Source organism: Clupea harengus, chromosome 15 (genome assembly GCF_900700415.2).
Source record: "Clupea harengus chromosome 15, Ch_v2.0.2, whole genome shotgun sequence".
Lineage (NCBI taxonomy): Eukaryota > Metazoa > Chordata > Actinopteri > Clupeiformes > Clupeidae > Clupea > Clupea harengus.
In genome coordinates, this window is record NC_045166.1 from 426,383 (window position 1) to 449,619 (window position 23,237).

General features: G+C 42.8%; 1 pseudogene; it reads left to right on the forward strand.

Moving 5' to 3' along the window:
* Positions 1 to 631: 631 nt before the first annotated feature.
* On the forward strand, positions 632 to 23,217 carry LOC105897073 (annotated as a pseudogene).
* The last annotated feature ends 20 nt before the right edge of the window (positions 23,218 to 23,237 follow it).

Consider the following 23,237-nt stretch of genomic DNA (forward strand, 5'->3'; position numbering starts at 1 on the left):
CGTCTGAACGTGTGCAGGTTTACATTTGGAAGAGGTGGAGTATGATGACCCTGCTGGAAGAGGTGGAGTATGATGACCCTGCTGGTATGTTCTCGTGCTACCGTCTAGAGTGTCAACATGTAGGTCATCATGGTTTGAGATGTCTGAAAATACTTTCACATACTAAGAGAATTGGCAATTTATAATAATAACTACTACTTTACATGAGTGCAGGAAAGGAAGACCCAACTCTTCAAAGAGCACCTCCTTTCCTAACTTGCACTTCCTCTCCTTATCCTTCCTCTAATGCCATCTCCTCCAACTAGTATTTAACTCGCACTTACAGTAGTTACATTCCTGCACTTTTTATTTCTTATGTAAAGTAGTATTTATTGTTACATTAGGTCTCTATTGCTCGTAGCTTGATTGTTCTCTCCTTCATACTTCGCTTTGGATAAAAGCATCTGCTAAATGTAATGTAATGCGCTACACTCACTAGAATGATTTAACATCTTGATTTGAATCTCCTGTCACTGCTCAGTAATGTCTCCAGATATTAAAATCTACATGTTATTGCCAAGTGTGTCATTTCAGAAGTAGGCCAAATGGTCTCAGCTGCTGAAAGAGCAAAACAAGTTTATATGTCTCTGAACCGAGAATCAAGTGGCCTCTTGATATCATTCGTAAAGGCCAGAGTATCAAACATACCCACAGTAGAGAGGCAGGCTTAGCAAAGCAAAGGATCTAAAAACCAGCTGCATTTTCAAAAACACAGCAAAGGAGGGTATTCTGGTTTGGTGAGTCAACTGTTGAATTGTTCTGCTAAGGTTTTTATAGGGAAATAAATCAAATAACATAAGAAACTGATGCAATATTTTCAAAATCCATCAGTAGTAGCTCTGTTTCTGTAATGCAATTTCTTATGACAGTTGACGTGCTTCTTTCTATAATTTTGCTCAGGAGTGCATTTTTTATGCTCATACAGCAGTGAATGGAGTGTGGTTATAAAAACATTATATAGAAACATTGGTTATGGTGGCTACAGAAACAATAATCAAAGACTATGCCTGATTTCACCTGGTTAGCCTACTGATTAGTATTTAAGAAGTCTACAAAGCTATTTCAGAATGCATCACTATAACAGTGTGTCCAAATTGCACTACAGTCATTCTTGGACATTTTTAAAGAAGAGTTCCCAATCTGCTCATATATACAGTATATATCTATAAGCAAGGCTTGATTGGGGTGCAAACAGAGATGCACCGGAATAAGGCCCAAAAGCCAAAAGCACTAGTTTAAATCTGAATTTAAGTTGATATCTATATACTATTTTAAGTAAAAATTGAAGTTGCTATTTGACAAAAGTCTCCGCTGCACATATAGCTAAATTTCAGGGAGGACTAATGACAGAACATTGAGTTCTTCAAATCTAGCCTCCAGCCCCCAAAGATTTCAAATATGTGAAAAAAAACTTTTTTTAAGAATGCATCAAAGGCTTGAACCTGAGTTTGTCCGAGTAGCTGGTTAGCTAACCACCTAGCTGGTCCAAGAAAAAACTTGTGCACAGATGTGTTCAATGAAATTCACCATTATGCACTAACTAAACAGGTTATGGACAGTTATGTCACCAAATATAGGGCAACTTAAACAATGAAACTTAATGAAACTTGATTTTAACGGACGGTAACGGTAAGATAGACCTTCCGCCTCCTCCTCAGATTCACCAGCGAGCTAACGGAGCGAACAAGGATTTCTATGTTAAAATTTAGAATGGATCATATTCTTTCTTGGCTGTCAGATGAAATTGATACATAGCATCTTGTGTTTCCTGGACATGCATTTTGTGTTCGTTGCCATATTTTGGAATGTATTAGCGAGGGGAGGGGGCTGACAGTATTAGGTTTATATTCATTCAATATCACTGAGGCAACAGGTCCATACATATTACTTTCCATAAATACTACAAAACCTCATGTCAGTGAGTTCAAATATTTTGTGTGATTGCTGAGCTTGGGTGACTGATCAAACGTTCATCCTTTACATAGTCCATCATGGCGGCTGCTAGCGTCAGCAGGCATACACCCACTAACCAAGCTTTTGAAGACTACAGTGTCTACAGTCACTTATCTGACGAAGAACTAATTCAGCTGGCCGTTGAACGCAGTTTTACGGATGCCCACTGTCCTTCACAACCTGCTCACCAGTCAGCATATTCACCACCCGCACAAAATCAGTTGGAGCCCTCTCAGGATGAAAACATGCCTACATTCCGTGAGGTCCGAGGACAATATGCAGCGAGCAGACAAGCTGCCATGCCCACTCAGAACGTCCCTCCCCCTGCCAATCCACCCCAACCTGTCAATCCCTCCAGGTGATGTGAAACTTTACAGGTGTGCTGTATGTAGAACAGATCGTTTTCTTGAGATTCACCAAAAATCTTTTATCTTATTTGAATCACCTACAGTATAAGAAGGGTCTTTTAGCTCTGTTCTGGTATGACAGAGGATGCAATGGATATATTCACACAGAATGCTAAATGGAATAGACATCTCTATTAGTATTTTGTGACCTTTGGTTGCAAGTTATGTTGGAGTACACTTGAGCATTTTTGGAACCTCTGCTATTTCTGTCTGTTTACAGTGAAGGTCAAAGCGACGAAAACCATACTGAACATTTCTTTCCTGGAGACAGGGAGAAGTTACTGGCTTGGAGAAAAAGAAAAAGATGTTTGGAGGTTACAGTGGAATCTGAGGAGTAAGGATCTCTCTCCATGTAAATCCACTTAAATCCTACACTTAGAGGTTTTAAGATCTAAAATTGTTCTTGAACTCTAAGTAGTTTACTTGGGTAGGATGTAGCCCATAAATCATATCCACTTGGCATAATGCACTGACTAGTTAGCTAGCCAACACAACAATTCAACTTTATGTTAATGATAATAAATCTTCTTTATTGCAGTGTTGTATCCCATTTCAATTCAGCTATCTGGAAGAATAATGCCAAAACAGTGAGTGAAATTGTACAGAAAGAGCCTGCGGAGAGTCTGAGCAAACCAAACCAGGATGGTTGGATACATTTGCATGAGGCTGCATACTATGGTTCTTTGGATTGTTTGAAGGTGCTTGTAAAAGGTATGGCTGAAAAACAACTTACTGTATGCAACAACAGTTCAGAGTGAATGTTTATATAATGTACTAATATTTCATTTTTAATTTCTCCATCTCTACACATTATAGCCTTTCCTCAACTAATCCACAATCGTACCCACAAGAACCAAACCCCTCTGATATTGGCTGTTGGTCGTAAACACCTCTCATGTGTCCAGTGTCTCCTTGCAGCTGGAGGAGATCCTAACATAGCCAACACATTAGGAGAGACAGCTCTCTTCAAAGGTATAAAAATAAAATACATTTGTTAAAGATGGTTGGTCATAAATCAAGAATAAATATAAATTGTGTTTCTTTCTGTATAAAAGTTAAAACAAATGACAACGATGAAACAAAAATGGCTGTTGTTTCCAGCTTGTGAGAAGGCAAATGAGGAGATGGTGGAGCTTATTCTGAAATCTGGAGGCAATCCCTCCAGGGGCAATAATTACGGAGTCACACCTTTACAAGAAGCAGTGCAAAATCAAAATGTCAGTATGTGTAAGCAACTGGTGGAAGCTGGAGCGAAGATATGGACCAAAAATACTTACGGCATTGAGGCACTGTACACAGCTGCCCAGGGAGGATGGACAGAAGTACTGAAGTTCCTTATTAATCAGGGTGAGTTTCACCAAGATTCTGGAGGTTTATACTAGCATGGAAAGCAGAGGATTTGCCAGCAAGGATGTGGCAAATATTTCACTCTGGCCAGTGCCTTGACTAGGGGTGGGAATCTCTTGGCACCTCACGATTCGATTCCGAGGTCAACGATTCGATTCTAAACCGATTATCGATTATCAATTCTAAACCGATAAAACAATTATCGATGCATGTCGATTTTTAAAACATTTGAGTTTGCTACTCAGAGTCTCAAATCACTTCCTACTTTGTGTTTGATAATTAAAGAAAATCAACAGATGAATTACCTTCTCTATTTTTTTATTAGAGAAAAAGGTTTTCCTTGTCACAATTATGACTTTCAATGAACAATGCAATTAATCAATGCAGCTTGCATTTCAACACAAAATGGATTTTTTTAATTTTTTTTTTTATTAAAAAATCGATTATGAACTTTTCTGAATCGAGACAGAATCGTTCTAGAGAGAATCGAGAGAAATCGAAGAATCGATTTTTTTCCCACCCCTAGCCTTGACACTCTTCATTCTGAGGGTTCAGTGCGCCCCCTTGAGCGCTAGAGTTCAGCTGTCAGATTGGCCCATCATAACATCTGGTAGTCATGTGGGGAGGAGCTGAAGCTGTGCAGGGTCTTCCATTTCAGTTATCTTAGACTCAACATGTTTAGTTTCTGAATTCATTTGAAACTTTGACTTGACGCTGTGAGGGACCGCTCGGTCACCCCACGTTCTTATAGGGATGTGGCGACTGGACTTGGTGGTGTAGTGGAAATACAGTCCAGGAGATAGTGGTTTTGATGTACAAATATATATTTATTTATTTACAGGGGGACTGTCAACCCCAACACAGTGCACACAACATAAACACATATAAATCAAACAGATCACAGATACAGGGCGTACTCACCCGGGACTGAAGTAACCTGGCACCCTAGGCACTTGCTTGGCCGATTAGGCCCAAATATCGGCACCCTCTCAAGGCCCAAGCCAGGCCCAAACTAGGCCCAGGCACTCAGCCCGAAGCTAAGTACATATACTAGCCGTACCAAACAAAGCAAACAAAACAAGCACACAAAAACAGGCACAATATACAAGACACACCAACAAAGCACAAAGACACAGTCCACACAACTAGACACAAAACCCTTCACCTCACACCGGTAAACAGGGAAGTGTTTTATCTTCATACCTCTCTTTGCCAGTGCTCTCATGCCTCTAACAAACAGTCTCTCTTCACATAAAAATGAGGCACCCTTTAAATAGGTCCATCATGGACACAGGGGAACCCAGACCAAACCATTATGGTGGGGGAGTCCAAAAGTCTTAAAGGGCACCATCCCTTCTTGCAACAGGAGGGGGAGAATTCACATAATATACCAGTCCCCCCAGGATTTCGCAGGCCTTTTTTGTGATAGTTGCGGCCTAAAATTACTGATTTTGCGGGGGCTTTTCCTAAAAGTTGCGGTGTTTTTCAGGTGTTTGTTGCGATGAAATTGTGGGAGCAAGTCAAAGTTGCGATCAAAAGTTGCGAATTTCCCTCTTTGTAATTATAATTGAGTTATTTGTTGAAAAATAAATGATTCATAAACAAACATTCTTTAAAGAACAAAACTATTGAGAAATGGTCCTCTAAATAACCTTACCAACATGCCAAACAAAAGATTACCAGGACTACAAAAATGTAGCAAAATAGGCTGTTCTGCCCTCTGCTTATTTAGGTCAGAAAATGTATATTGCTTGTATTGTTGTTATGGAAACGAACACAGTATAGTGTAGGACTTTTACTTTGACATCATTCAAATGTTTGTCTCGTGGGAATGGCAACAGCTGTTAGGCAGTTGTCGAGAAACATAGCTAGTTATGCTATGTTATGCTAAACACGTAGCGGGAACAGTACATAGGATTTACTTATCCACAACGAAGTGCACCTGTTAGTATTACAAAAGGACCACAAGTAAGACTGAATAAAATGTTATGAATATCTCAGCCTTCACATAAAACGAAAAAAAAAACAGCCTGTGTCACTGTGATCTGTTTCGTCGTTTGACATCCTGCCTGCGTTTCTGCCGTTCTCATTCTATGCTTATCAATCTGTTTTGCTATCCTTGTTGATTTGTTTTATCCGTATAGGTGTTTATGTTGTTCAATTTCATATATTAATTTAAAGTCGTCCAATTTCAAGTAATCCATTCTTTTACACTAGCTGCTACCTTATCTTCAATCCGAAAGTAATGTTAAATCTCCATGGCAACAGCTCTCAAGTTTGGGAAATAATCGGATTTATTGCTTCCTTCATTATTCACAGCAAAATAAATAATGTTCATTACATTTCATAGATCTATGTGTAGCCGGCGTGGTCTGTACTTCGCCGACTACTGCGTTGTGTTCAGGTGCAATTATCACAGGACGCTGAAGTTCTTTTAATCACTTTACTTTCTCTTCCAGTATGTAGAATGTAGCTCTCTCGTTGCCAAGCAAAACACATACAAACATAAGAAAAGAAGGACAACTGAAACATATGGGCTACATTACAGAAAGACAGAAAAACGAAACCTAGCATACAGTTAAACAACACACGAGGTTAGCTATATCAGCAAATATATCCCTAACTCTCAAAACAGCAAAACCTCCAAAACAACCCGACCAATTTATCACAACTCATCACAAAACACATTTACAATCCACCGTGTGCATCCAAATTTAAGCTAAAACACATACATTTGAAACCTTCATAGCACTACAATGTGAACACGTACCTCTCGTTGCCAAGCAAAACACATACTGAGCAAGGCACGAAAATGCAGCCTGTAACCACCAAACCAACCAATAGAGGGCGCACTTACCCAACAAATGATAGGCCTAATACCTAGCTACCATGAAAGAAACCAAGATTTTGGTGAAATAAAATTACATATACACAAAATAGAAAAGAAGATTGCACAAATATGCGTCATTCATTAGCCTGTTACATTCACCCCTCTTCAATTTCGCCAAAATCCTCAAAACATAGAGGGTAGAAAAGAAACAAAAGATATACAAAACAAAGCTCTTGTTCACTTGGTCCAAGATAACCCTGAGAACTCTATTTCCCATTCACAGCATATAAAGCTACTTACAATGTAAGTTAAAAGAAAACAGCAGTTGATCAGGCTACTGCCTCTTCCAGTGTGTATGATGCCTTTTACACCATATAAGATCTTGGAACACATCTCATGACAAGTCATACTGCATGCATTAAAGCAAAGTATACCACAGCACCTAAGTCTCTATTATTTTTCTATCTAAAATAGGTTGAGTAAAGACAGTGACCTTCTATTGACCCCTTCAACAAAACCCTTGGTGAGTGGTTTTTGCACCATGTTCTCTATCATGCGATTTACTGCCTTAACAACCCTGCCAGTACGTGTCCTGACTACCTGTCTCACAGGCCCTAGTGTTTGTGTGGGTATCTGACTATCAGTTCTTGTAACAGGTGAGTCGACATTAGGGGGTACTGTCTCTCCTAAATCAAGAGCCTCAGTTGGGGAGTCAAAGTCAGTGTCAGTCAAGTTTGAGTCAGGAGGAACACTGGAACCAATTAAGTCTCTCACAGGTGAGAATTCGTTTTCCCCTTGACCTCTGACCTCATCAGACTGGGTTATCGTGGGTGTCGATTGAACAGAGTCTCTGGACAGAGAATGGGGTCTCTCATCCTCCACCTCACACTCATCAGCATCTCCCATAGACTCACACACAGCATCAGATGATGTGCTTAACCACGAGTAGGTACGGTCCTCAGAAGCATCTACTGCCAGGCCACTCAAGGCATCAACAGAGGGAGGCTGGAACTCACTGGCCACATCTGAGGCATCTTCATTCAGCTCCTCACTGCTTTGTTCTGGGACAGGTAAGAAACTCACATCCAACATCAGGTTCCGATGGACGACTTTGTTTTTCCCACTCTCATCCCTGACTTTGTAAATGTGAGTCTGAGGGTTCCGGTCTATGATGGTATACATGGTGGCCTCCCACTTGTCCGCTAGCTTCCTCTTCCCTCTCTCCGTTTTATTGGCAAGCAAAACTCGGTCGCCAACGTTCAGGTGGGTTCCACGGACTCTCTTGTTGTAGCCATCAGCTTGATGTTTCTGTTCTTTCCTCACATGCTGCTGAGCTATGCCGGCAGCCACATGGAGGTTCGCCATCAACTTCTCTGCATAGGTCTTATAATTCACCACGACTGGATCCTTCAGGACTTGTTTGAAGACCATATCTACCGGGAGTCTGGGGACTCGACCGTACATCAAGTAGAATGGAGGATATCCAGTTGTTTCATGGATGGTGGCATTATAAGCAAAGGTCAAAGTCTGTATCTGTTGAGCCCAGTGTTGTTTGGCTGCTAGTGGTAAGGCACGCAACATACTGCCGAGCGTCCTATTGAACCTTTCAGTTTGTCCATTCCCCATGGGATGGTATGCTGTTGTGTGTGTTTTTGTAATCCCTGTGAGGCTGAGGAGTTCGGCAATGAGTTTACTTTCAAAATTGGCTCCCTGATCGGAATGTATTCGCTCTGGAAAACCATAGATGCAGAACACGTTATCCCATAACTTCTTCGCTATTTGCTTTGCAGTTTGGTTGACACAGGGGAACGCATGGGCCAATTTTGTGAAGTGGTCTGTTATGACCAACACATCTACAGATCTTTGTTGACTGTCCTCAGCACTCCAAAAATCAATGCACACCAGTTCCATGGGTGCTGAAGTGCGAATGCTCTCCAAGGGCGCTCGGGCAGCTGGTTCAGGGGTCTTTGCAAGGATACAGCGTTGGCAGCATTTCACATATTCCTTGATGTCTCTTCCCATTTGCGGCCAGAAGAAACGCTGTCGGGCAAGATGTGCTGTTCTAGCTTGCCCTTGATGCCCAGCGAGATCATGCACACCAGCGAGAGCCTTGGCCTTCAAGCTAACAGGCAGCACAAACTGATACCTCTTCTCTTTGCTTAATGGGTCTTTAGTTACCCTGTATAGGACTCCGTCCTGGACTTTCAGATGATGCCACTGCTTGCACAGTGTCTGAGCCGTAGCTGTTAACCTACTTCTCCCTCGCCTAGGTGGTGGCTCACCCCTCAGAACGAGTGGCAGGACCTCCCTGATAACTGGATCCGTTTCCTGGCTGTGCCTTAGCTCGCCGATGGAGAGGGCTGGAGGTGTGTCCTGTTCTGAGGGCACCGCCTGAGGAAGAGCTTTGAAAAACTGAGTGGCTCTTATCTCTGCTCCCTTTTCCCACTCTACGTGAGCTTCAAAAGCAGATCTTACATGTGAGGGTTCTTGACTACCAGCCAGTATGTCTTGAGTGGTGTCCATGATCACACAGCAGCCTGCATCATCTGTCCGGAGACACTGGACCTTGCAGCGGAAGAGATCCTGAATTTTCTCCTCCTTTGTTCTCTCTGCTTCGGCCAACAGACCTTCATACGACTCGCTGATCAACCTTTGGCTCACTGACTTGGCAAAAGGATCTCTACTTAGGGCATCCGCCACGATGTTCTTTACCCCAGGGATGTGTTTGATACTGAATGTGTATGGGGAAAGCTTTGCCACCCACCTTTGTTCGTAAGCGTCAAGTTTCGGTTTTGTCATTATATAAGTTAAAGGATTATTGTCGGTCCACACTGTAAAAGTGTGGCCCTTCAACCAGTGGCTGAATTTTTCACAAACACTCCATTTGAGCGCCAAGAATTCTAGGCGGTGGGCAGGATACCTCTTTTGTGAGCCAGTGAGGGTCTTGCTCGCAAAGGCGATCGGGCGTGCCTTCATTTCCCCCTCTGGTATCTGGGACAGAACTGCCCCAAGGCCGTCAAGAGAAGCGTCAATGGACAGAACCAGGGGTTTAGTAAAGTCTGGATGAGTGAGGACCGCACAGTTCAGGAGCTTCTCCTTGAGGCTGGCGAAGGCGGAGTCGCAGTCAGGGGTCCAGTCTGCAGGTTTGAGCTTTCTGTAGACTCCTGGATTCTGACTGTACTTTCCGGCCTTTCCTCTCCGTTTCTGGCCAGCTGTGAGGGCGAACAGGGGTTTTGCGATGGAGGAGCAATTTGGTATGAAGTGCTGGTAATAAAATACCATCCCCAGGAACGACTTCACTCTGCGGACTGAAGGAGTGCAGCTATCATTTTCCATCAAGTCCCTCTTCGACATTTTGGCGATGACCTCAACTTTTTCGGGGTCAACAGCAACACCGTCACTGTCAACAATGTGTCCGAGGAACTTCACAGACCTCCGCAACAGATGGCACTTTTTCGGACTCAATTTCGGGTTGTGCTCCTGCAGCCTCTGAAAAACAATCTCCAACCTGCTGAGGGCCTGCTGTTCAGAGGGGGCAAAGATCAAGAGATCATCTAGGTAGCACAAAAGACTGCTGAAGTTTAGATCGCCAAAGATGCTTAACATCATCCTCATGAAGGACGCCGGACTGTTGCAAAGCCCCTGCGGCATTCTGTTATACTCATGCAGGCCTAGTGGTGATGTGAAGGCGGTGTATTTTTTGTCCTCTTCATGCATGGGCAGGTTATAAAAACCAGATGTGAGGTCCATGGTGCTGAAGACAGTGTTACCGCCAAGGGCAGCCAAGCAGTCAGATTGATGGGGCAAAGGATGAGCATCCTTGATGGTTCTCGCGTTCAGCCATCGAAAGTCTGTGCATATACGAAGATCGCCATTCTTCTTCCAAACCATCACGAGTGGGGAAGCATATTCACTCATTGATTTCCGTATTATTTCCTGCTCTTCCATCTCAGTGAGAGTTTGACGCAGCTTTTGATAGTGGGCTGGCGGCACTCTACGATACGGAAGACGGAAAGGACGGTCGTCAGTGAGGCGGACTCTATGCACAAAGCCCTTGGCTTTCCCGCAGTCTAGATGGTGCTTTGAGAATACGTCCTGATACTTCTCCAGCAATGTCACGAGTTGAAGCTTGGTGGAAGGGCTTGCTTCACAATGGTCAATGTCAACGTCTCCCAGACCAGACTTCTGCAGCCTGTCTTTCAGATCAGTGTTGTCGTCCTGTTTCACATTAGTCCCTTTAACAGGGCCATCGTCACTCTGAGAGGAACCCTGGAACAGTGTGAAGTCTTCAGCCGCGACACAAGGAGAGACGTCTGCCAGCTTGCTGTTCTTTCTAAGGGTGAGTGGTTTGTCGGAGATGTTGGTGATTTTCATAGGGGTCCAGCCATCTCCCCACAGCGGTGTGACCACTCTCCCCACCATGATGCCCCGAGGCACACACCTGGAGGTGGTAGGCTCCACAATAACCGTGCTCCCAGGTGACTTGGGCACGTTACTTGGCAGTCTACCCCACAGTAGGTACTCTTGTTTGGGGAGGAGAGTCACCGCCTGAGTTAGTTTCACTGTCCCGACTTTTTCTGGCACATCTTCACCCCTCCATCTCGTAAGGCTTGCCATCATCTCCAAAAACTGTTCGCAGTCTGAAGACCCCTGTGTGTTGCGTGCAATAAGTGTCCAATAATTCTTCTCATTTTTCAGCTGATGTAGAACATATTTCAGCATGTTGGTGCCTACTATGACGTCATCTTTCTGACCAGTGACCACAAGGACTGGCACCATGCACTTCACCCCATACAGACTCAGTTCCATGTCGTACATGCACTTGGGGCTCACCTGTACTCCTCCACAGCCGACAAGGATGATGCGCTGCGGGAGTTCTTGTTGTTGGGTCAGGACGCTATCTGATAGCAGCCGCTGCTCCGCCTCTTCACTTATCGTGCAAGCCATTGACCCTGTATCGAGGAGCCCTTGTAACTGAGTGCAGCCATTAACTGTCACTGGTGCGTGAAATAACTCACTGAACGCTTCTACTTTGTGAATATTCTGAACGATTACTGTACAACTATCTGACATTGCTTTACAAACATTGACATACATCTCCTTTAATTCTTCACCTTCTCCAAGGGTTGATGCTTTAACGCTCACACATCCCCTCTCCGTATGTAAGCCATCTAGTTTAAACCTGCTCCACCTTGCTCATGTTTAGGCTGTGCTCGCGCTAACTGTGGCTGGGTGTTAATTCTTGGCCGGCGCTGTTGGCACTCTCTCTTCCAGTGGCCGGGCTTGTAACAGCCCATACAGAGGTTTGCCTGTCTACAGTGTGCAGTAGTTGAGTGTTCAGCAGACTGACAGACTCTACATCTACTCTGAACAATGGCTACTGGACTCCTATTCGGCGGCACGACTGCTGCTGTCTGGGCCTTCTGCTCCAGCACACGGTTCAGCAAGCCAATGAGAGACTGGATACAGACGCTCTCGGTCTGAGAAGAGGATGGAGGCTCCATTGCCTTTGAGTAGCAGGTAAGATCTGTGGTGTTATTAGCAGTGACTGTCTCTATTGCTGATGTCTGAGCATGTGCACCAATGTTCTTTGGCCGGTAAGATTTGGCTTGAGACATTGTTCTAGCCTCTCTCTGATGTTCAATGAGGTGTTCCTGAATCTCATTCGCTGTCCACTTCTCTGCTGTTTTGCACTTTAAGACACTTGCAAGAGCGGGGTCAGGACAGTGTTTCACCAGCATCATTGTGACCTCGTGAGAGGGGTCCTCAATGTTTCGCCCCTGCCTTCTCAGACACTCATCCGCGACATCGACAGCCTTATTCAAGCGTATCCAGTAGTCCATGGGACTTTCTCCGGCCAGTGGAAGAGTGTTATAAAAATCTGCTAGAGGCATCGAGGAGTAGGTTACCTCACTGAAATGTTGTTTCAGGATATCAAAGACAAGCTTGGAGTCTTCAGCTGGCCGCAGCGATGGCATGCTGCGCAGTGTGACTTTAACAATGTCTCTAGCCTTTCCCATTAATCTTGACATTATCTCCTGGGACTGTTCTCGTGAGGACACACCCCTCTTATTCAAGTAGACGCTCATAATTTCTTCCCACTCATGCACTGTGTGTTTGTCCGTTCCATCACCCCTGAAGTACGGTGGCTCTTTGACATCTGTCTTCATAACTAACTTTACTCCAGTCATGTTCAAGTCAGACTGTCCATGTCCTAAGTTCAAACTAGGTGTAGGAGTGGTTTGGCTATCTGCGCTACTAACAGATCTCTTTAGCTGGCTAGCAATGTTCTCTCCTATTTCGTGAGCTAATTGTGTAATGAGGTTCCCTAGGTCTGAGGAGCTCACATCTGGATTAAACACTGGCTGATGTGGAGAATGCTTATCTGTGTGCGTGTGAGTGTATGAGAATACAGGGCGACCCACTGGACTAACACCGCTTCCCATGTCTGAGACATACCCTAACCTACGCGCGTGCGGTGCAGGGAAATGTGCATCAGTATGTACACCTGTGGACGAGAGCGCAGGTTTGCCCAGTGCACCAGCACCTCTAACCGGCGTGCTCTCATCCCTCATAAACTGGCCCCTACCTAGGCTTACCAAACCAACATCCCCCCAACTAATTGGTGTCTTAACATCCTCACCATCAGTCATTTTTGCAAAAGTTGTGATGTATTAGGCTATGGCAATAATATATGAATTACTAGTAAAGGCAAATATGAATAGAAAACATTAAATAAAAATCACAATGTAAAATTATACTGAGATAGAGTTACAATTTACACATTAACATTAGCCCGTGTACTTGTCAACGTCCTGAAGAGGTTCTTACTCGTCACAGCAACCAGCGGCAATCATCCTGGCGATGATCTGAAGATGTCATCCGTGTCACGGCACCAATGTAGCCGGCGTGGTCTGTACTTCGCCGACTACTGCGTTGTGTTCAGGTGCAATTATCACAGGACGCTGAAGTTCTTTTAATCACTTTACTTTCTCTTCCAGTATGTAGAATGTAGCTCTCTCGTTGCCAAGCAAAACACATACAAACATAAGAAAAGAAGGACAACTGAAACATATGGGCTACATTACAGAAAGACAGAAAAACGAAACCTAGCATACAGTTAAACAACACACGAGGTTAGCTATATCAGCAAATATATCCCTAACTCTCAAAACAGCAAAACCTCCAAAACAACCCGACCAATTTATCACAACTCATCACAAAACACATTTACAATCCACCGTGTGCATCCAAATTTAAGCTAAAACACATACATTTGAAACCTTCATAGCACTACAATGTGAACACGTACCTCTCGTTGCCAAGCAAAACACATACTGAGCAAGGCACGAAAATGCAGCCTGTAACCACCAAACCAACCAATAGAGGGCGCACTTACCCAACAAATGATAGGCCTAATACCTAGCTACCATGAAAGAAACCAAGATTTTGGTGAAATAAAATTACATATACACAAAATAGAAAAGAAGATTGCACAAATATGCGTCATTCATTAACCTGTTACATATGCAAGGTCGCGCTGAATTCGCGGGGAATCTTTGAATTTGGGTGAATTGGTGCGATCGCAACATCGCGAAATCCTGGAGGGTCTGAATACTTTTACACGTATATACACTTTTACTTATGTACAAGTCTTGTATATAAATCCTCAGTTCACTGCTGCATTTATTCTTTGGACCATGACCTCACTCCATGACCACAGTGACCTATTGAAATATGTCATGATCCAAATCTTTTGTTTTTTCATTCTTGTTGATAAAGTTCATGGCACCTCTTATTGACATACCTTTATTTACACAGGAGGAAATATTAACACTCAAGCTAACGATGGAGCAACAGCTCTGTACGAAGCATCCAAGAATGGTCATGAAGAGGTGGTGAAGGTGCTTCTGTCTAAGAGAGCAGATGTGAACAAAACAACTAAAGCAGGATTAACTCCTCTTCATGTCGCATCAAAGAATGGACATGTGGGGTGAGTGTTGGTGTCAATGTGTGATTACAGTGTGTAAGAAGGCCTATTTCTTATATATTCCCCCCCATTTCACCGTTATTTTAGAGTGTGAAAATGTATCTCGAAGACCTTAAACTATCAAACTATTAGTCACTACCTAGCTAACAGTACTGTGGATCCCTAAGTGACCCTAACAACGTTCCAAAATGACATACAGTATTATCAGCTGTTAGTGTTATCTAATGCTAAATGGGGAAAGCAGCCAATTCCAGAATTATTTTTTTAAATAATCACATTTCCCTCGTCTGCAGTACTGCGACAGATAGTTGGCACTGATCCCTCTTTCAATCTCAATCTTGTGGAGAGTCAAGCGTTCTACTGGCCCAGTATGGTACAGTCAGATTCAAAGTGGTTAGCGCACACTAACAGGGTTTGGCCAATTGTTGCTGGGACATTGCTTTCAAATATAAAATCAATCCATTTAGCTCTTGTGTCTTCTGAGGCTTGGGTTTGGTGTACCTTGAAGCAGTTAGTGTGCCGACTCCACTTCAAGGTGCTATCTAGCTTATCCAAGCTCATCCAACGCTTGCCAGAACAAAATGGCGTACATTTCTTTTTGTGTGAAGAGAAACAAGCCTACAGTTACGGTTGTCCAGGTTGTCTGTGTAAAGTTATAAGCCTATATAGCATTTAATTCACACTGTCAAAGTAATCCTATAAGACAGGGGTTTTCAACCAGGGGTCCGTGGCGGCATTGCAGGGGGTCCGCGACATTTTTTATTTTTATAAATTCGCTTTGATATTTCAACACATTTCCAGATTACTCTTGAATATCGTGAAAAATATCGAAGAAATTACACTGACAAGTGCTACAGGCAGAATATATTTGCAGGGGGAGGGGGCGTGGCGGAGGCTGGCGATGTACCCTGATAATTTCACATATTTAAGTGTTATAGGCAGAATATCTGTGCAGGGGGAGGGGGCGTGGCGGCGGCGGTTACAAACACGCACGCGCGTGCGTGCAGGCACATCAGTGGGCCGCAAATTACTTTCTAGTCAGAATGGTGGTCCCTGGGCAAAAACAGTTGAAAACCCCTGCTATAAGACAATATAGTTCTACATGGGTAATGAAATGCATAGCCTACAAGCCTGCCGTCTGTGTAATGGATGTAATATCATTCTAATTCTGGGAAAAAATCTCTCATTCAATTTTGTGTGACCAGCTGAAATCAGACCACTGATCTAGTCTTTTGTTATAGTCTTTTCGAAATGCGCAAGCAGGTGCACACATTTCTGAAGGAGAAACGGTCTCCCCTGGAAAAGCACTATGAGGAGCCTGAATTCCTTGGGAAACTGGTGTAACAGGGTCCAAAAATACATGTTTATTTTTATAAGATATGAATTTAACCTGATACCTGTTGTGTGTTTTATTGTTTCCATTGCTGCTGTGGATATGTTTTTCTTTCTGTAGGGGACTACAACTACTGCAATACTTATCAATCTTTTCCGTGCTAGTCTGGCTAGTAACCAGTTATGTCAGTGAGTTCTGATTGGTGGAGAATCTGATTAATGCTAGAAGGGAAACCCTGGAATCTGGAGATTCCGGAGCGCTACACTGGCATTTGTCAGATATCTTTGACCAGCTAACCTTATCCTGTTTTGTTGATGGCTGACAAAATGAATGCATTCAAACGGAAATTGGTATAGTGGGAGAAGTGCACAAGAACATTGTTGACATGTGTCCTAACCTCACTGATGTTCTGCAGAATTCCCTCACACCAGCATGAACATGCAGAGAATTGTCCAAGACCACCTGACGAGATTAACACAGAAATTCACAGATTATTTTCCCAACAACCGAAGAGCTGTGAATGTGTGGATTCACGTTCATTTTTCAGTCAACCACCCAAGTGATGTGGATGTTGTACTCTAATTTGCTAATATGGTTAGCGGAACTTGCATATGATGGCAGCTAGCAGCTTGCTTTTTGCAGAAAGCTCCTTCACAGACCTAAACTCCTTATGAATTCAAGCCAGACAGGAATATCCAGACCTTGCAGAACGTGCAATTAATCCATTTAGCATCACCTATCTTTGCAAATCCAGATTAAAAAAAGTGACTGCAATGAAAACAAAGAGTAGGGTCCTGTTCGGATAGGAAAACAAAGAGTAGGGTCCTGTTCGGATAGGAAAACAAAGAGTAGGGTCCTGTTCGGATAGGCTTTTTTACTTAGGAAGGTTCCTAACTGAGTGAAATGACCTTGGAAGAATCTAGTGACAGCCATGATGAGAGTTGGTCGAATTCTCCAAATGCTTAGGAAAGGTACTTTAATGCTTCCTTTCATATCTCCTTTAGCATAGGGTAAACTGGAGCATCCTTTACAAAAGTAAAGGAGATAGGACTGCCCCACCATTCCTTGTGTGACCCACCTCAATAACATCTGCCTTCACATAGTTAGTAGCCGAGTGTAATTCCAGTCGGATTCTCTTGTCTTTTCCTAAGTCCTTATGAATTCTACTTCACATCTTTCCTTGACCTCATGATGTTTTCCATAGAGGTCTAGGAAAAGATGTTAGAACAGACTATCCGAGCGCATCCCAGGACTACACTGACAATAACAAGCTTATGTGTGACACTACAAGTCGCCCTTTCCCCAATTCCACCACGTCAAGTGCTTCATAGTCTGCTTCATAGCGCTGGGTGACATCACGTCATAACATTTTTTAATTATTTAAAATGTTTTTAGTGCAAATTGTTTATTGTGTGCTCAAATGTGCACAAATTAACTGAAATACTTGTATTCACATTCTCATTATATGGGGTCCCAACTTCATTGAGGTGATGTTTGTGTATGTCAATGAAAATATAAAGCCCAGTTCTTTGTACAACTGAATCTACATTTGCCCGATGATGAATAGAGAATTTTAAGGTCAACTTCTTTTCACTCTCTGGGCAGAGTTGTGTTGTTACTGCTTCCACGCACCAACAAAGCCGTTGTGAGACGCATTGGTATAAGTCCACTCCACCTTGCAGCAGAGCGTAACAGACAGAACATCCTGGAGATTCTCATTGAGGCAGGCTTTGACGTCAATACCCAGCTGTCGCCCGACCAGTCCAAGATGTATAAGGACCGTCGCAGCACCGCACTCTACTTCCTGGTACGCAGCAGCAACATAGACGCAGCCTCCACGCTGTTGAAGGCTGGTGCTGACCCCAATCTGGATATCTTCAACCCTCTTCTGATAGCTGTGAGGAAGGGAAATGCAGAGATGGCCTCTTTGCTGTTGGAGTATGGTGCAAATGTGAATGCCAGCATTCCAACACACCCAACCAACCTTCCCAGGGGCTCTCCTTTTCTGTATGAGGTACAGACTCATGTTTCAAGCTCCTGCTGGACAATGGATGTGATGCGAATGCCTGTTTCTCTTGTGTTTATGGACACGGCACACATCCTCCAATCACGATTAGGCATACAACTAGGGAGGATCTGTACCTACATGGACTCGAAGCTCCTCATACGACAACTGCACAGGTTAGGGAGAATTTAATCTTTGAGTTCATGTATAACCTCCGGTAATGTATTTTGATGTTGAGGCTTTGAACTGCGTTATCCTCTTTATATTCCCTTCAGTTCTGTGAGGTGATGGCAGATCCTTCTCACTCTCCATGGGTAGGAACTATAATTGATCTCCTCCTAGATTACGTGGGTCATGTGAAATTGTGTTCAAGACTCATTGAACTTCTGGACAGGAACAAGGATTGGGAATACATCAAGGATAAATCAAGTAAGTAAATCAATCTTTCCTTGTTGTCTTACTTGCAGGGATTAAAGTATTCCGGCACCGTGCCGGATTTCCGACGTGCGGCGTTTGGCAGCGGAAAAAAGTCTTATATAAAAAAAAAAAAAAACACGTCTCGATAGCATCACCATCACTTTCGACTTGATGAGTTCGTCTGCCAATGAAATGAAAGGAGAACAACTCTCCCGCTCTCAAAATAACATTATTAGCCAATCAGAAGTAGATTGGGGCGGGTCTTGGGAAAATGTGCTTCAAACACAGACTTTTCTCTATCGCTCTGCCTATGCTGCGTAGATGCCCGAGTAGAGAGATGTCACCGAAGGAGAGTAGGATGGAGAGTAAGTTCATGAATCCTGGGGAAGATCCTAGTCCTCCTAGTTGATAAAGGATTGAAAAATAAATGGCGCTGGGCATGGATAGAAGAGATAGGGAAGGACAGTCAGCCTTTTGGTAGCTGGTGTAACTAAGTTAAGAGAAGCAGGTGCTTGCTTCTGCACTTTGTGCTCGAAAAAGATACTATATGCAACTACCCGGAAAAAAAGTGCTTCCACGTCATAAGTTAGACCCTGCTCATAGAGCAGCCGTTTGTGCTCTCCAACACACAACGCCGTTACCGGGAGCAACAACCACAGCTGATGTACCGGCATCAATAACTGACCGTGTGTGTGACCTGAAAATACGCGTGTGCACGTTCATTGCATAGCAAGATCTGTCATTCAGGCCCGCCCAACCCGTAGTGAATTTATGCCAAAAAATAGCTGAAGACAATTGCTTTGACTAAACTGTCGATATCCAATCAGCATACCAGCTATTTTAACACACAAGGCATAACACCAGAGATTAAAAGACGTATTTCGGAAAAGCTAAAAAAACGGCATGTTTTCCTTAAATGTCGACGAAGCCACCAACAAGAACATGGACAAAGTCCTGTTTTGTATTTATTTCCCAACATTTAAGTTACCAGTTCTTGTAACATTTTAATGTTTTGTTTGTTATTTATTTTATTGATATATTTTCTATTAATTTCCTAGTATTTAATTTACGATTATTTCTTTTGAACAAAGTAATTATTGAAATGTTGCAATATAAAACTACATTATTATCTACAGTTCAACGGTGTAAAAAGTGAATCGCTGTCCTTTTTCATACATCCTCAATTAAATGGTTCCAAATCAAATCTTCTTCTTCCACTGACTGAATTTCACATATCCTTATAACATGTCACCTTAGGATTGTAGGTCATCTTGTAACCTTTCAAGGACAAAGCTTAGCAGCAAAACTTGAATACTGCAATAGAATTCTTAGATACAGAAGTTTTCTTTATACAGGAACACAACCAACTTAAGAAACTCGCAACCAGAGTCTTCTTCAAAAACACAGACACTCATGCATTACTCCATAAAACATCTTACCATCCTAAACACACATTTAAAGGCATTGTAAAATCTCAAATCATCCGATTTCGGCGCATTTGCTCCTTGGAGGAGGATGTGGAGATTGCTACCAGGACACTTTTCGCAGCACTCCGTCCACGGAGTTATTCGCGTCGTTTTCTTAGATATATTAAATCAGAAGTCAGACACAACTTCACCGCATACAATTCCAAACCTAGAACAAAAAAACAACATCCGTTAATACCATTTGTACACACATATTCCACACAACTACAGTCATTTAATAAAAGATTAAAATACAACTTTACCCAGCTCCAGGAACAGGTTCCAGAGTTGAAGGACCATAAAGTAATTGCGGCATATAGAAGAAATAAAAACCTGAAAGACCTACTGATCCATACACGCTTGAACAGGGAAGATGAAGATAATTGCTTCTTCATATTCCCTTCCTATGCACTGAACTCGGTGAGTGGTAAGGGCCTCCCTATTCATAAAAAAATTGATCCCCACACGCAAAATGTGGTCTATGCTATTAAGTGCATGACCTGTGGAGCGATTTATATAGGGGAAACAATGCATACTATGGACATTAAAACAACACCTATACTGCATTCGCAAATATAATAAAAAAACAGTCCTATATACACATTTTCAAACTCATTCCGTAGACCATTTAAGGGTGATGGGGTTGGAGACAAGGTTGGCTTGGAATAGGAGACAGAGACAGAACTGTGAGAGGAAGTGGATTAGGGGGCTGAACACCTTAGAGCCGTGGGGTCTCAATGAAAGATGGTGATTCCATCTTGTCCCTAGGCCTTTTCACCATTTTACACTGGTAGAACCTAAGCCTAACCCTAACCTGACACTACACCGGTCCTACTACAAGGGGAATATCGATAGAGTGGGACACATGTGCCAGTACATAACATCTGTGGAACAGATACTTAAAATTACACCTTATTTTAATTGATATCAAAAGAAATCGTAAATGCTACATGTGTTAGTACCATATTGTAGTGAGGTGGAGTAGTATTGCTGACCTTTCTTGGGATTGCAGTTTCAAAAGTCTCACCATAATCTGCAATCATTCATTTCTAAATGTTTTTTTGTTTGTTTGTTGGTTTGTTTTTACCCTGCGAATGTGTCCACGCCACGGGACGATGCCCCCCCCCCTCCCATTCACCCACACACCAAAAAAAGTTCAGGCTCAGGATTTTTTTTTGCTTTAACCCCTGTACTTGACTTTATGTTCAGAGCCATAGATACTGTTCATGGCTGGCCACCTTTTGGTAGTACTGTGATTTTTGACCAGGTGTAAGGTCTGTGTTCTGTCCGTGTTTAATTTCTGTGTTTGTCTCCCTTGTGTGGTCACATGTTTGTTCCCATGTCTAGTCCTCGTGCTTCCTTGTTCCCGCCATGTGCTTTCCCTATGTTTGTTTGTCTATGCCATGTGCCCTCTTGTTGTTGTCCGTGTCTCCACCCCTCACCTGTTCCCAATCTCCCGGTTTGTGTGTATCATTGGTTTCACCTGTGTCCTGTTAATTCCCCTTGTTTAGTCCACCTGTGTCTTTGTCTGCCCCGCCTTGATTGTTCTCACCTGTCCCTCGTTATCTGTTGCCTGTGTGTATATATAGTCCTTGTTTTCTTGTTTCTCGTTGCGTCGTTGTAAATTGTTGTTATGTGGTATGTTCCTTGTGTTTCCGCTGTTCCTAGCGATTAGCGCTTCCTCCTTGTTAAAGTGATTACTCGTGCTTCTGACCTCTGCCTGTCCTACAACTATTCTCCTGCCTATTCCCTGTTTGGATTTGTTTGCTATTCTTGGACTGCCTACCTGTGTACCTAACCCGGCTAGTAAAACGTTTTCACCCTTTAAATCTACCCCTGTGCTGAGTCGTGCAATTGAGTCCTGCACAACACCCACCAGTCGTAACACAAGGTGTTTTTTAATGCATTTTCTACTCCGGATGACAATTCAGTTGAGTTACTGTTCAAACAGCAACTGGTGACTAGGCTGCATTCCAACTGGCTGCATTCTAGAGGTGCACTTGAGATGTTCCATTGGCAATGTTAAGCCCTATAGACTTCCTCACTAGCTGAGTCCATGGAGTATATGGATCTTCCATTTAAGGCAGTAGTTCACAAACTTTTCATGGTAGACATCCCTTTCACAAATAAAAAAATCATTTGAGTTATTGTAATCCCTCCTAACAAAGGCTAAACGGTAGGCCCTGGCCATATTCTATGGGCACAAAGTAGGCGATAAACGCAGAACAAAAGGCTACTATGCTGTAAGAGCCGCGCCGCACTTCATTTGTTACCTGTAGTGGGTTGTTTAGGGCTTCTCATTCCCCATACTTTGGGAACCACTGCTTTTAAGGAGAGTTCTCAATTTGTCAGAATTCAATGACCTTGAAATGTCCTTGAAACTTTCAGAGCCACCCTTCTCCCTGATGCATCTGTGCCGGGTGAAGATCCGCCAGCAGGTGGGACACCGGAGACTGAGGCGAATGGACAGCCTTCCTCTGCCTGGACGGCTCATGAAGTACCTGTTCTATGACAATGGAGAGTCTGAGGATTTCTTGCAAAGTAGTTTTGACTAAGCGTGCACAGGCTTACTTTCAGTTGCTGAGAAATGCAGCAGCTCTTTCAGGATTGACTGTGTCAGTCAACATGCTGTGTTAAAACAAGCTTCATTTCGTCAAGCTAATTTGATGAATCATATGTCTGTTTTAAGGGGTAGTCACGCTATGCAATCGTTTTCCATTTACTTCCATTCAACGTATGCATGGGCAAATGCAGATTTACATGCTTCGGGCTTTCATTCTTTGAATGAGAATTTGCACTTAAAAATCCTCTAGAGAAAAAGTCTTTCATTTTATTGTGATTCATTGTGTTGTTTGTTTTGATTTTCTCTTACTAATGGATTTGAGTCATTTACAGTAGTGTTGAGTGCACATGTTAATGCCAAACTCAAGTCATTCAGGTATTTGAGTCAAAGTGTGGAAAATTGATTGTAAAACTATTGACAGAATACATTTCCCAAGACAACGAGAGCTTGGAGATCTATGTGCTAGGTTGTCACACTATTTAATTACCTATGATAATTACTTGCAGCTAATGGCTGACGTCACCTATCTTAGCTACTTATTACGATTTTCTTCATTTCTAACCTATATCAGACAGTGTCTGTGCAATGCACTGAACTCAGAATGTAATGTGGATGTAACAGAAATTTAGCAAAATCAATGTATAAACCATGGTTAATAATCTGGAAATTATCGTAATGTAATTTAAAGTTTCCTTAGCTAGCTAGCTCGTTTTCTCAAGCCCAGCTAGCATAGCAATCAGACAACCATAGCAACCAGGAATCATCTTTTTAATGTCTCAAAACACTACTGCCAGTAGGCTTTCATGTCTTTAAATTGACTGTGTGTGTATGAGAAATTAGAAATTGCTACAGTGCTTTAACTTATATATAATTTGGTTTATAGAAGT